The sequence below is a fragment of the Nicotiana tabacum genome, chromosome 5 (genome assembly GCF_000715075.1).
Source record: "Nicotiana tabacum cultivar K326 chromosome 5, ASM71507v2, whole genome shotgun sequence".
NCBI classification, from domain to species: Eukaryota; Viridiplantae; Streptophyta; class Magnoliopsida; order Solanales; family Solanaceae; genus Nicotiana; species Nicotiana tabacum.
Window position 1 is genome coordinate 9160975 of NC_134084.1, and position 15825 is coordinate 9176799.

A 15825-nucleotide genomic window follows, 5' to 3' on the forward strand; every position below is an offset into this window, starting at 1 on the left:
AATCAGGAAAGAATCTTGGGATTGATTGATTCCTCAATTTTAGCTCGACAGATTAGGAATATTCAGCTACTATTAATAGTTTAAGAGTAAATCAGAATATTCTAAAAAGATTTGGCGTAAATCAGATCAAATCATATTCTTCTAGATATTTCTATTTAGGCGCGCTACAATTATGGAAGTAAATATTCTTCCAGATATTTTCCACCATTGATAGCCATTAAAAAGCTTGAAAGCTTTGAATTCAAATTTGGGTTTTTAAAAATTATTATTTGTTTGGATTGGGTATTGTTGAAAATAATCTGGAATATAATTTGGAGTTTATATCTCAATTTTGAGGGGTTTTGGTGAAGAATAGACTTGGTTTTGACTGAATTTCAGATTGAAACTCGAAGAAGAACAAGACATTGCAGAAATTGTAGATAAATTGTAGATTATTTGTATTCTGATTGTAGATGCTTTATTTTCTGTTTTCACAGATAAAAAATGATTAAAACTTCTACAAATCTTCTGAAAAAACGCAATTATGTCAAAAATCCCAATTATGCTACAATTGAATAGGAATTGGGATATTAAAATTCAATGTACCCAGTTTATAGATAATTTGTAGATTTTCAACATAGATTGTAGTTTAATTGTAGTATAAATGTAGTAATTATGTAGAAACCCTTACAAATAATATTGCGTTATACATACTTAAACTGATTTGTTGTATCAAATGTGTGTATAAAGTGTGCGAAATCAAGAAACTCATATTAGAAATAGAAAAAGTAAAACAGAAGTAAAAATAAGAAATGGAGAATGGAGAAGTAGAGAACAAAGGAGTTTCCTCGTCGGAAACCGTCAACGGCGGCGAAGATGTATTTAGTTCAAATTCTGATCAATCTAACTATATCTACAATTTATCTACAATTTCTGCAATATTTCTTCTTCTTCTTCGAGTTTCAATCTGAAATTCAGCCAAAACCAAGTTTAAATCTTCACCAAAACCCCTCAAATTTGAGATATAAACTCCAAAACATATTCCCAATTATTTACAACAACACTCAATCAAAACAAATAATGATTTTTGAAAACCCATATTTGAATTCAAAGCTTCAAAGCTTTTTAATGGCTGTCAATGGTGGAATTGCTGTTCTCGGCTCTTTGAAGGTTTGTTCTTCTTTATTGAGAAAAATTGAAGCTAAAGGTAAATATGCATATGAACTTTGAAGATTTGACTTTAATTTTGATGAACTTTGTTGTTCTTCATTAATGAACTTCAACTGGAGTAAAATGGAAAACCAACTTTGTTGAAGGGTTTCTTCAATTTTTTGTGAATTTAGAGGGAGAATTTGGTTTCACAAGATGGAAAATGGTAAAAAGAACGTGGGTATGGGTAAAACGTGGGTGAGACTGAGGGTTTAGGAGAGAGAAACGTGCAGATTCCTTTAATTAAGGAGTAAAAAATGTACAATTAATTATACCCTTAATTAATTATGGTATAGAATTGGTAATTTGGTATACTAAGTGTAATTAAGTCAAACCTTAAACATTGAGGGTAATAAGGTTTCATATGTGGCATAGGAATGTAAAAATTCCTTCTTTATTTGTTTAGATATTTAGCAAAGAGCCATTTTTAGAGATATCGGAGGAAATGACATTAGGTAGCCATATTTAAGTATGTTATTTAAAATATATTCATACTTTATAATATATTTAAAAATTAGCTAAGTTGTTCAAACTTCAGGACATCGTGTTCTAAAGGTCGAAAATTGTCTCCATAAATTCGAATCTTATATTCTGGATTTTAAATTAGCAATTCAGAATTGAGGACACTTAATCCTAAATTCAAATTAGCAGCTCAAAATTTAGGACACTATGTCCTAAATTCTAAATTAGCAGCTCAAAAACTTAGGATACAAAAATTCAGAATACTTTGTTCTAAAGTTTGGGCGAAATTGTTAATATTTTAATATATTACTATAAATTATGGATATATTTTAAACTACGAACTTAAAAGGTGTACTAGGGTTCCAAACTGAAAATAAAAAATAATAAAAAAATACCAACTATTTCTATTTATAAGTAGTTTGTTACAAAAATTGACTAATTCATAAAATATTACTAATATTAGCTAAAGAGCTATTTGTAGCAAAAAAAAAATTGAATTTTTGCTTTCTTTTGAGTGAGTATTATTAGAATAGATGGTTCCATCTTAAGGAGCTTGAATCTCAGTTTTGGGATGATTTGGTGGAGTTTTGAGGTAAAAATTGCACGAGACGCCTTATTTGGTCCCCTCATTTAACATATACCCATTTTTCTAAAAAGTTTTAATGTGTACCCACTTTTTAAACAACTTCAACCCTCTTTCTCCTCCCCATTCTCCTCGTTCATTTTCTTCTTCTTCTTTCTTCCGTTGCTGTTGGTGCTGCTATGAAACTTCAGTTCATAGATTACACTTTTCACCTGAGCTTGATGATTTAGTTTCAGTCCAAATTTGGAAGTTTATATATAACTATAGATTAGAATTTAAATGTGGTTTTAAACTATATATTAGATTATATTACTTGAAATCATATGAGTCCATTCATATCTGAAGGTTTTATGGGGTCCTCACAAACATGTGTTGAGTTTTCAGAGTACTTCACGATTTTGTCCTCATATTCAACTTATGGTAAGATTGTTGACATATCTTGAGAGCATGGGTTGTGCAGCTAAAATGTGCTGAAGTTCAACAAATATAGAACAAAACTCCAGCTACTAGAATGCTTAAGTTCAGCAAATAGAGAACAAAACTTTAGCTACTAGAATTCTTAAGTTCAGCAATTACAAACAAAAATTTCAGCAAATAGAGAACAAAACTTCAGCTACTAGAATGCTTAACTTCAGCAATTATAAACAAAAAACGCCAGTAAATAGAGAACAAAACTTCAGCAACTAGAATGCTTAAATTCAGCAATTACAAACAAAAACTTCAGCCAACACTTGGTACTACAAGTTGCTACTTCAGGCCCGTCTAATAGAATGTTGAAGTTTGCGTGATTGTCTTTCCTACTTCAGGTCCGTATGCCTGAAGTTACGCGAAAAAGTGGGTACGTTTGCAATTTTTTTTTGCAAAGCGGGTATAAGTTAAAACGTGACCCAAAAAGTGGGTATAGATGCAAATGCCCTAGTTTTGAGGTGGTTAGAATTGAAAATTCGAAGTAGAAAATTAACATAAAAAATGATAGGTGTATCACAATAGATATCACATGTGTATCCTCGCACAACCTCTAAGAATGTCCTTCAATATCTGAATAACCCATGTCACACCTCCTTTTTCGCCCGCGCCGCCCGCAAAGGGGCGTGGAAGGGAGTTTTTTTCAATTAAAGGACAATCGAAACGGGATTTATTTATTTATTTCAGAATCGCCACTTGGGAGATTTATGGTGTCCCAAGTCACCGGTTGAATCCCGAATCGAGGAAAAGAATGACTCTGTTTAACAGTCTGCGCACCAGAAATCTGGATAAGGAATTCTGTTAACCCGGGAGAAGGTGTTAGGCATTCCCGAGTTCCGTGGTTCTAGCACGGTCGCTCAACTGTCATATTCGGCTTGATTATCTGATTTTATACAATTATGAACCTACGCGCAAATTTTAACTGTTTACCGCTTTGTTATTATTTATTCAAAGAATTGCAACGTCATGAGAATGCATCTCGAATTGCGCCACATAAATGTACCCGCAATTTTTGATACGTCCCAACTTCGTTGAGATTTGGATTTGGGTCACATAAATGTGCACCCGAGTTTAAGAAGATAACATTATCAAATACGCGCCTAAAGCGACTAGCATATCATTATTTTGGGTAGGGCCGTGAAATTTGCTAAACGGCCCGTCCCGGAATCTAAGTATTTAATACATACATTTAACGAGGGCCCCGCCATTTATGTGTTTATCCAGCGAGGCTCATCTCATTTATTTTAAAAGGACAATCCTAAAGTGACTACATTTTTATTAAGTTTGTCTCTAAAAGAAAATCTCCAAATTAATTACATGCTTAAAAAAGGGACGTGACTTATTAGTTATTAGTCTAGGACAAATGCAAATGAGAAATTGTGATCGAGCTTGTACAAAGGGAGATTATTTCGTTCCTTATTCTATTAGTTAATAACACTAAAGTTGAGATTATGAATAGAACACGAGATTGACACCCGGTAATATCAAAACAAACCAACTACTCTTTGATTAATTTAAACTAACATTATTAGATGACTTGAACTATTGGAATTGAATATGTGTAATACAAAGCCATTTTTTTTTACTCTTTTTACGACTTATCGAAGAAATGCGTCAATGCTTAAAAAACCGACATTAGACTAACATCAATCACTAACATTCGAGAATATTAGTTACTAACATTATTCACATGTTTGTAGAAATAGATTCAACAGTCTAGTTTATGCATTCCGCAGGCATTTGCATGATATTAATGAATGAGATATCCTAATATACAAATCAGTAGAAAAGCTAGATTAAACTTAAAGCTTCAAATCTTCATGTATATTCATGCTTATGTTTTCGGCTTACAAATGACCAAGGTTACAGTTGTGTACCTGAAAATGGCAATACAAGAAGATGAAAGAGTAGTCAGCAACAGTAATAACACGGTAAGACAACATCAACCCAACAACAGCAATTCAAACCAGATTCGAGGCCCGGGAAAATTTGAAGAAAATCAAACAAGCTCAATAGAACAACCCCAAAAGTTTATAAAAGACTAAACCGCAACAACCAACATCACCACAAACAAACTCAACCACGCGTGTATTAAACCCAAAACTAAACTTATAGACTACTTTGTTTTTGTTTTCTCTTTTTAAACTCTCCAGCACTCTCTTAAGATTTTCAGAAAAATGTTTAACCCCTCTCCAAAATGAATTATGTCCCTGTATATCCAATGTATCCAGAGTGTATACCGCTCACTCTGCCCCCTCTTTTTTTCTTCTCTCTATCTAGTTTTTCCTCTTTTTGAACTCCTTTCTTCTTAAATTTTCTCTTCTATTTATAGCGAAATTTTCAAAATTTTCAGATTTGTTTTTTTATTATTTTTTAATTAAAAGAAATCCCACTTACAAATTGCATTTATTTTTTTAGAAAAAGAAATCCCACCTTTATTTACTTTTATTTTAAAAATTCCAACTTTAATTACTTTTATCTTATTTAAAATCCCACTTTTTATTTTTTTAAAAGAGAATCTCACTTTATTTAACTTTTCTTTAAAAAAATAAACCACTATCTTTTCTTTTTCTTTTAAAAATGTTACTTTCAATTACTTTAAATTTTTTAAATTTTCAGATACCTTTATATTTATTTTTTAATTCCAACCTTCTTTTACTTTTTAATTTTTTAAAAATTTCCACAAAACTTTTTATTTTTTAAAATTTTCTACATTCTTTTACGTTTTTTAAAAGAGAATTCCACCTATTTTTACTTTTATTTATTTATTTTATTCAATACTTCCCTTTTCTTATTTTTTAAATCATTACCGAAATTGTTTTTTTTTTTAAAATAATAAAATAAATATTTTCGGATTTTTTATATAAAAAAAAACAAAAAATAATAATAAAAATATTAATAGTGATAATTCACCTTTTAATTTTTTTGGTATTTTTATCCTATAATAAAAAGTGTAATAAAGCTAAAATAATAGTAGGTTAAAACCCCCTAAAATATTTACATAAAAGAAGTGATAAAAAATTAAATGTTGTCAAAAATTAGGTGTTCACAGCTGCCCTCTTTGCTCGAAAACACGAAGAGCTTTCGGGCAAAGATAAAGTGAACAATGCGACTAATTTTTGATCATATCGTTATTCAAAAGAGGAAGAAAATAAAAAAGGAAAGGCGCAACCGAGTCCTGGTTTTGGACAGCCTACATATCCCTGGTTATAAGGGAATCAGGTCGCGTGTCATTCAGAAAGTTTTGGTAGCTGGGACTACCATGGGATTGCGATGTTATTGTTACTGTTGTTGCATGCTGTTACCGCTGCTTTTCGATCTCCTTATTACACCATTGCTAGAAAGAAAACAAGAAGTTATACTAAGCTATGATCTATGAATTACAAAGATTTATTCTCGAGCTTGGTCATGTGATTGTTGTTGCCTTGTTGCTTTGTGTTTCCTCTGGTATTTCTTTACTTCTAGCTCGACTTGTGGTCTTCCTTCTGATTTCTGCTGGGGATTTTTGTTGTAACCCTCTGCTTTACTGACTTCAAACTTCAATGTATTCCCCTGTTATGCAAGTGGGCTCCAAACTCCACCTTGACTTTTGAAAGATGACAAAACCTCCATTCTCCAGGCGGGCTCCTGACTTCTTCAACAATCTTAGAATTTAACGCCCTCCATTCTCCAGGCGGGCTCCTGACTTTCATCAGCAACTTTGAAAATAAAATGCATTTGGCAATGATTTATGAAAATATATATTTTGGCAATGTTTATACAAGCAGGACCACTTGGGTCGAAATAAATTAAATGTCCTTTTGAGGAAGGATTAAATTCAATATCCTATTCGAGGGCGGATAGACCCATCATATCCTATTCTAGGGCGGACAGACCCATCATATCCTGTTCGAGGGCGGACAGACCCATCATATCCTGTTCGAGGGCGGACGGACCCATCATATCCTATTTGAGGGCGGACAGACCCATCATATCCTGTTCGAGGGTGAACAGACCCATCATATCCTATTCGAGGGCGGATAGACCCATCATATCTTATTCGAGGGCGGATGAACCCAAAATATCCTTTTCGAGGGCGGATGAACCCAAAAACATCCTATTCGAGGGCGGACGAACCCAAAATATCCTATTCGAGGGCGAACGAACCCAAAATATCCTATTCGAGGGCGGATGAACCCAAAATATCCTATTCGAGGGCGGATGAACCCAAAAATATCCTATTTGAGGGCGGACAGACCCATCATATCCTGTTCGAGGGCGGACAGACCCATCATATCCTATTTGAGGGCGGACAGACCCATTATATCCTGTTCGAGGGTGGACAGACCCATCATATCCTATTCGAGGGCGGATAGACCAATCATATCCTATTCGAGGGCGGATGAACCCAAAATATCCTTTTCGAGGGCGGACGAACCCAAAATATCCTCTTCAAGGGCGGATGAACCCAAAATATCCTATTCGAGGGCGGATGAACCCAAAATATCCTATTCGAGGGCGGATGAACCCAAAAATATCCTATTCGAGGGCGGATAGACCCATCTTCAAAACTTGAAATTGTCTTACCTCCGACTGTTTTTCTTAAAATCGTCCGGTCTTGCTATCTCTTAAAACTTGAATTGATTTCCTCGTTCCTCCGAGAAAATTTCGACAATGGCAGAAAATTTTCTGCCCCAGTTTTGGTGCTTTTCCTTGTGGCATGTTTTTTCACCATTAATAAGATTTCCTTTTCCTGCTTCAAATCAAAGAAAATTTGTTAGTTTTAAAACATAGTGAGTGGTCGTGTCACTCCTGTTGGAGATGGTTTTTCCCTTTCTCCCTTCCCAGCTCTATGTTTCATTACACTATCAAAACTTGTTGGGGATTATTTTCCTGGGGATGAATTTTCCTTTTCTTCCTTCCCCACTCTGTGTTGTCCGACCCTCTTGGAACTTGGTCGAAAATCTGTCGGGGATGCTCTTACATCTCGATGATCTACTGGGGGCCCTCTTGGAATTAGGTCCACAATTTTCTCAATTGTTGTTTTCCTGTTTTTCTCCAACTTCCCTTGGAAATTTGGTCCTTTTGGGATATAGACCCATTCATCATTTGGTTTTGCGACCAACTTCTTTTTGCTTTATCGCCTTATCTTTGGCCTGTCCTGTTCGCATTTTACTTTGCATCATTTTGGCAACTGGTAGTAAGCTCTGAAAATCCTTTTCAAAAATAAACTTCTGGGGAGGTAAAGTCTTTAAACCAAGAAATGAAAAAGTGATCTCAAAAAATAGAAAAAGAAGAAGTCTTTCTGAACAAATGCTGGGGAAAAGGAAAGAAAAGAACTTATCTGAATGATATAACCGATCCCAACGATCATGTCGCACATTCTGGATTAATCAACCCAGTCTATTTGTATCAATCAACCTTTCGTATGGCCTCATGTTGCTGGGGAAAATCAGGCACTCGACTCTTTGCCAAATGCGGATCCTTTCCGCCAATCTTATCTTGTCGCCTCATAGTGCCCTTCGAGGGGTTTTCACTAATAAGACTTTCTCATTTCTCTCAACTCTCATCGCCTTACAGTGCCTGTGAAGGTTTTCACCGATAAGACTCTCTTATTTTATTTCTCTCAACTTCCATCGCCTTATGGCGCCTGTGAAGGTTTTCGTCGATAAGACTCTCTCATTTTATTTTATTTTTCAGCTGGGGATCGGAGTGTTACCGATATGACTCTCTCTGTTGGGGATTCTTTCGACTATCAATTCATTTCCAGCTTATGATCTTCTTCTTTGCTGGGGATCAAAGTGTTATTTCTGATTTGCATTGATTTAGCACTTCTCGGATACTGATCGGGAGGTCTTTTTTGGACATCAATATGGGTTTTTGTGTATGGTTAAAAGAAAAGGGGTAACAAGAGGTTCAAAATAATTTTGATGGGTAAAACATTACAACTCTTGGAATCAACTTTCCTTCCCAAAATTATAAACACAAACTTCTGCCCCAGCTTTTCTTGCTTGGGGATTTTTTTTTTGTTACACTATGACCGAGCCGTGAGGCTCCTACATATCCTTCTTTGAGGAATCAGGTCAAACGTAGTTCCCAATTCCTTTATTTTTTTTTTCTTGTGACTTTTCTTTTGTCTTTATTATCATTACTTTTTTTTTCTTCTCTTTTTCTTTCATTTTCATTACTGATTCCAAAAAGAGGGGTATGAAAGAATAAATAAGGCTCAAAAGGGGAAGCAAAGGTTAAAGTATTTGGATAGAAGAAAGAATTGCCTCCGTCATTTTATTCTCCGATAAATGCTAAGTACAAACAAACAACAATTACAATTACAAGAAATCATACATAATATCTCTTAACTGCGTCAGAATTGATAGCCATGTCGACGCATTTCCCTTCGATATCTGTTAAACATAAAGCATCATTGGGCTTGCTCTGTTCAGATTGCGATAATCAACACACACCCGGATTTTTCCATCTTTTTTTTGGCACTGGCACCCATTAGCCAACCAATCAGGATATCGAACGACCCGAATAACCTTAGCATTCAACTGTTTGGTTACTTCTTCCTTAATCTTCACACTCATGTCGGTTTTGAACTTCCTCAATTTTGCTTGACGGGAGGAAATGCCGGGTTAGTGGGCAATTTGTGAACCACTAGATTGATGCTTAAACCCGGCATGTCGTCGTATGACCATGCAAAACGTTTTTGAATTCAGTAAGTGCTTTGATTAGTTCTTCCCTGATGTTTGGTTCAATGTGGACGCTTATCTTAGCTTCCCTGATATCATCCGCATCCCCTAGATTGACGACTTCCGTGTCATTTGAGTTGTTTTTTTTCTTCTCAAATTGGCTCAACTCTCTGTTAATTTCTTCGAAGGCTTCATCCTCATCGTATTCCTACTCATTATCACAATCTTGTACTATAAGTTCGAAATCAGATTAATTTTTTTAGACTAGGTTGAAGATCCGTCGTGCATGCCATGTCATTAGAACCAGTATAAAGAGAACTGTTCAGAAGAGAAAAAGAAGAAGAAAAATTAAAACAAAATAAAGAATGAAGAAAAAAACTTTCACTTTATTAAAATACGGGATAACAAGGTTTCACACTTTGGCGAGCACAAAAAGAAATCTGGATTACAACCCTGGAATAATCCAGACAACAAGAAAGAAAATCAGAGCCCACTACCAAGACTCCCTTTGGATAGGAAGAGGAGTAGCCATTCAATTGTTGAGTTTTTGCTTTCAGCCCCACAAACTGTACATCTGCCCCAATGGACCCTTTTCCCAATACTATAATTGGCTTGTCATCTACCTTTTTCAACTATGCCACCGCTTTTCCACTGGTCGACTTTTCTTTTGAACCGGCACGGATCATCATCACTGTTTGTGAGGGTTTCTTTAGCTCCCCTCCTTCGTGCACTAGCTCAATCATGTGGGTTTCATGGTGTGCCGGCAACGGGTTCTGATTGATGTTGGGTGCCTCTGGTGTCTGAACCTCAATCTTGTTGGTGTCAATAAGATTTTGCACTGCATGTTTCAACTTCCAACATTTCTCGGTATCATGTCCGGGAGCCCCCGAACAATACTCACAGCTTACCGAGTGGTCCATATTTTTGGGAAAGGGATTTGGCAATCTGGGCTCAACATGACTTAACAAGCCTAACTGCCTCAATTTGTGGAACACGACAGTATAGTTTCTCCCAACTCAGTGAATGTTCTCTGTATTCTTTCATTTCTGAAAGCTTGATTTCCCTGGAAACCTGCCCCTGGAGGGTTCCTGTAGGCCCTTGGCGGCGGATAGGTGTTTTGTGGAGGTGGGTATGTATTTTGTGGAGCCGGTGCGCGCCATTGCGGGCGAGCCGGAGGCTGAGTGTATGTCTGGTCTTGGTATACGGAGAAGTGTGGTTCTTGTGGCGAATAGTAGGGTTGTGGAGGGTAATTTGGAGTGTGAGGGTAGTTTGGGTGATGGGGTCTGGGTTGGTAGCGAGGGGAAGGACCTCTCGATCTGGACCAGTTGCCTGCCTCTATTGTCGCGACCTCTTCTCTCTTTTTCTTTCCAAGCGCACCTCCCGTGCCGCTCTGAATGGCCTGAGTCGTTGCCTTGATTGCCGAGTAACTCAGGATCTTATTGGACTTAAGTCCCTCTTCTATCATAACTCCCATTTTCACTACTTCATTGAAGGATTTGCCAACTGACGTCACCAAGTGACCAAAGTACGTTGGCTCTAGAGTTTGCAGAAAATAGTCCACCATTTCGTTTTCCCTCATTGGAGGATCAACTCTGGCTGCCTGCTCTCTCCACCGGAACCCAAATTCCCGGAAACTCTCCCCGGGCTTCTTCTCAAACTTTAGCAATGTGAGACGGTCTGGGACTATCTCAAGGTTGCATTGGAAGTGTCCTGCGAAAGCCTGTGCCAGATCATCCCAGGTGTACCACCTGCTCGGATCTTGTCTTGTATACCACTCCAGTGCTGACCCACTTAGGCTTTGGCCAAAGTAAGCTATCAGAAGCTCGTCTTTGCCACCAGCTCCTCTCATCTTGCTACAATTACCCGGTAGGTGTGCTACAAGATCGCCATGCCCTTCGTATAAATCGAACTTGGGCATTTTGAACCCTGCCGGCAATTGGACATCAGGGAAAGGGCATAGATCCTTGTAGATCACGCTGACCTGGTGGCCTAACCCGTGCATGTTCCTGAAGGATTGCTCCAAGCTTTTGACCTTTCGAACCACCTCCTCATGTTCTATGTTCTTAACCGGTTTCTCAGCTTCCTCTGGGATCCCAAATTGGGGTGCATATGTGTATGGCTCAGGAGCTTTAAAAGTGGGTTCAGGAGGAAAATATTGGGTGTCGTGAACTTGGAACAGTGGTTCACTAGACAATCTTTGTAATATGGCTGGGGAAAGTGCCACAAAGACAGGAACATTTGGTGGTGGAGGTTTTTGATTGGGTGGCGGAGCTTGGGGATCATAGGCATCTCTCCCCTGATAATAGTGGTGGCTTGGGAAGCTTGTTGAAAGGCCCGGGGAAGGGTATTCCGGCGTGTGTCCCGGTGGGGGAGTAGGAGTGACGGGTGGTTCGGGCCCCTTTTGCACCTTAGCCATGGCTAGCTGCATTTCATTCATTTCCAATCTCATTTTTTCCATATTGGCCATCGCTTCCTTCAGCATCTGATGTGCTGTCTTTTCCGACTCAACACTATTTTCTGAGCCAGTCATGCTTTCTGGTATAGGCCCTTTTGATATTGTTTGATAATGGTATGGTGCCAGTACGCTTTAACAAATAACTGTTTGAAATTGGACAAACAACAAACTTGTTAGCGTTAGAGTTTTAACAGATATTGCAATTGCACGTTGGGGAATGCAATGTTCTTAGGCAGTTAACCATTTCTAATATGTTTTTTCTCCTACCGCATGCATCCTCCCGACTTGTTTTATTTGTGTCTTTTTTAAGTGTTTCGGAAACCCTCCATTTTCCTTTTTTCTTTTTCTCTCTCTCTTTTTTCTTTTCTTTTATTCACTTTTTTTTTCTTTTTTAGCGGTGGTCGAACCTTATGTAGATTGCCTACGTATCATGTCCCCGCATGAATCAGACCTTGCGTAGTTCGGACCAATAAAAGATAAATAATAATAAAATATTTTTTGGAATTTTCAATTTTCATAATAAAACAAATTTGATTACAAAAGTTTTAAAAAACTGACCATACTAACAGACTTTGACAAAAGACAACAAACGGTCTCGAAAATCAAATAACCCGCATGCTCTAATCAAAGAATTACAAACTAAAAAACAAACAGCCAGATTCCTTCCCCTATATGCCAATTTTAACCAAATGGTTATTTTTCAGACGTGGCCCCTTCTCAATTTCACATGAATTTTAAGGCCGGGAAGGATTATTTTACGACCTTTCACAAACTTGTTCGTTCTTTTACGAAAATAGCCATTCGACAACTAAAAGATATTCTAAGGCTATCTCGGCAAGAACGGTTTTAAGACATCACCGAAGCCGGGCCGGCTTATTTTAACTAAAAACCAAACGGTATTCACTTGACCACTGACTATTTTCTTGTTTTTCAAATAATAAAAGACCTGGTTTTGCAAACACGACCTTTCAGCACTTCGGAGACGAAGATTTTAAGGTTGTGCGAGATAACTGGTCACAATCCAAAAGAATGACCAAAGATGGTCGTTTATGCAAAGTCAGCCTTCCGGCGTCCCTTTCGAGAATATTCGGCTATTTTTGACAAAACGGCGTGACCCAACTTTTTATGACTCTTTTCTTGTTTTTTTTTAAATTAGAATAAAAGACCTGGTATTGCAAACACGGCCTTTCAGCGCCTCAGGGACGAAGATTTTAAGGTTGTGAGGGTCAAAAATCAAACATAACCAAAGGTGGCTGTTTATGCAAAATCAGCCTTCCGACGTCCCGTTTGAGAACATTTGGCTTATTTTGACAAAAACGGCGTCACCCGACGTCTTTATGATTTTTTTTTCTATTTTTCAAATCAAAATGAAAGATCCGGTAAACACAACCTTTTTTAGCGCCTCAAGGACGAAGAATTTAAGGCTGTGTGGATAACCGGTCAAAATTCTAAAAGAATGACCAAATGTGGCCGTTTATGCAAAGCCAGCCTTCCGACGTCCCATTTGGGGAAACTTGGCTATATTTGACATGAGCGGCATTACCCGACTTATTTATGACAAAATTCGACATTTTTTTGGCAATTTTTGCAAAGGAGAGGTTGGACATCACCCGACTTATTTATGACAAAAATTAAAATTTTGACATGGTGTGGCTATTTTAGCAAAAAGGGGAGGTTGGACCCTATTAGGGCTGCCTACGTATCTCACATCGGTGAGAATCAAACCAGCGTAGTTCGCCGACATAAACTAAACTTGTAAACAAGACTCTTTTATTTTGTTTTTCAAATAAATCAAACTAAAAAAAATAATTTTTTTTATCATTTTCAAAATTTTGGCAGGGTTTTGACACTCATTGGACATTGGTTTTATTTTTCTAAAAATAAGTAGTTATCTCCCTACACAGCTATTTTTCTTTTTCTCTTTTTTTTTTCCATATTTTTTCAAAAATTCCCGATTTCAGAAGCCTGCATGCAGATCTGAAGCAAATAAATGTGCAAAACAAACATGATGCAGCAATGGTCTTTTTTCATTTCAGGTTGCTTGTCCTAGACGGACCCAACCCCTGTGTTGAGTCCCCTAAGTCAAATGCAATATGATGCAAATAAACGTTCTTACTAGGGATCCGGCATGAAGTCAAGTTATTATAGGTTCAACCTGGGTATATGTTCTAGACAGTATACCCGAGCGGACAACTCGAGTTGAGGAAGGAGCTCCTTTCCGGGAACCAAAAGGCCAGCCCGACTTAGAAACTTTCCGAGCCTCTTTTATTTCAGGGTATGACACTAACAGAATAGGGAGTTTCAACCAGTAAGCACATCCCCGGAGGTGAGAAGAGAAAGTTTCGGCACAGTTTATATGTACAGTTCAAATAATATCAAAACGGTAAAAAAAACATCATTTTGCACATTTAGGCCAAAACATGTAATAAGATCAAATAATAAATAAAGTCAAATATAACAATTCATCTAAGCTCGAATTCTGAACCCTGAACCAGAGATTCTAGGTCCAATCCCCAGCAGAGTCGCCAGAGCTGTCACACCTCCTTTTTCGCCCGTGCCAACCTCAAAGGGGCGCGGAAGGGAGTTTTTTCCAATTAAAGGACAATCGAAACGGGATTTATTTATTTATTTCAGAGTCGCCACTTGGGATATTTATGGTGTCCCAAGTCACGTGTTGTATCCTGAATCGAGTAAAAGAATGACTCTGTTTAACAGCCTGCGCACCAGAAATCCAGATAAGGAATTCTGTTAACCCGGGAGAAGGTGTTAGGCATTCCCGAGTTCCGTGGTTCTAGTACGGTCGCTCAACTGTCATATTCGGCTTGATTAACTGATTTTATACAATTATGAACCTACGCGCAAATTTTAACTGTTTACCGCTTTGTTATTATTTATTCAAAGAATTGTAACGTCATGAGAATGCATCTCGAATTGCGCCACATAAATGTACCCGCAATTTTTGATACGTCCCAACTTCGTTGAGATTTGGATTTGGGTCACATAAATGTGCACCCGAGTTTAAAAAGATAACATTATTAAATACGACTAAAGCGACTAGCGTATCATTATTTTGGGTAGGGCCGTGGAATTTGCTAAACGGTCCGTCCCGGAATCTAAGTATTTAATACATATATTTAACGAGGGCCCCACCATTTATGTGTTTATCCAGCGAGACTCATCTCATTTATTTTAAAAGGACAATCCTAAAGTGACTACATTTTTATTAAGTTTGTCTCTAAAAGAAAATCTCCAAATTAATTACATGCTTAAAAAAGGGACGTGACTTATTAGTTATTAGTCTAGGACAAATGCAAATGGGAAATTGTAATCGAGCTTGTACAAAGGGAGATTATTTCGTTCCTTATTCTATTAGTTAATAACACTAAAGTTGAGATTATGAATAGAACACGAGATTGACACCCGGTAATATCAAAACAAACCAACTACTCTTTGATTAATTTAAACTAACATTATTAGATGACTTGAACTATTGGAATTGACTATGTGTAATACAAAGCCATTTTTTTACTCTTTTTACAACTTATCGAAGAAATGCGTCAATGATTAAAAACCCGACATTAGACTAACATCAATCATTAACATTCGAGAATATTAGTTACTAACATTATTCACATGTTTGTAGAAATAGATTCAACAGTCCAGTTTATACATTCCGCAAGCATTTGCATGATATTAATGAATGAGATATCCTAATGTACAAATCAGTAGAAAAGCTAGATTAAACTTAAAGCTTCAAATCTTCATGTATATTCATGCTTATGTTTTCGGCTTACAAATGACCAAGGTTACAGTTGTGTACCTGGAAATGGCAATACAAGAAGATGAAAGAGTAGTCAGCAACAGTAATAACACGGCAAGACAACAAAACAACAACAACCCAACAACAACAATTCAAACCAGATTCGAGGCCCGGGAAAATTTGAAGAAAATCAAACAAGCTCAATAGAACAACCCCAAAAGTTTATAAAAGACTAAACCGC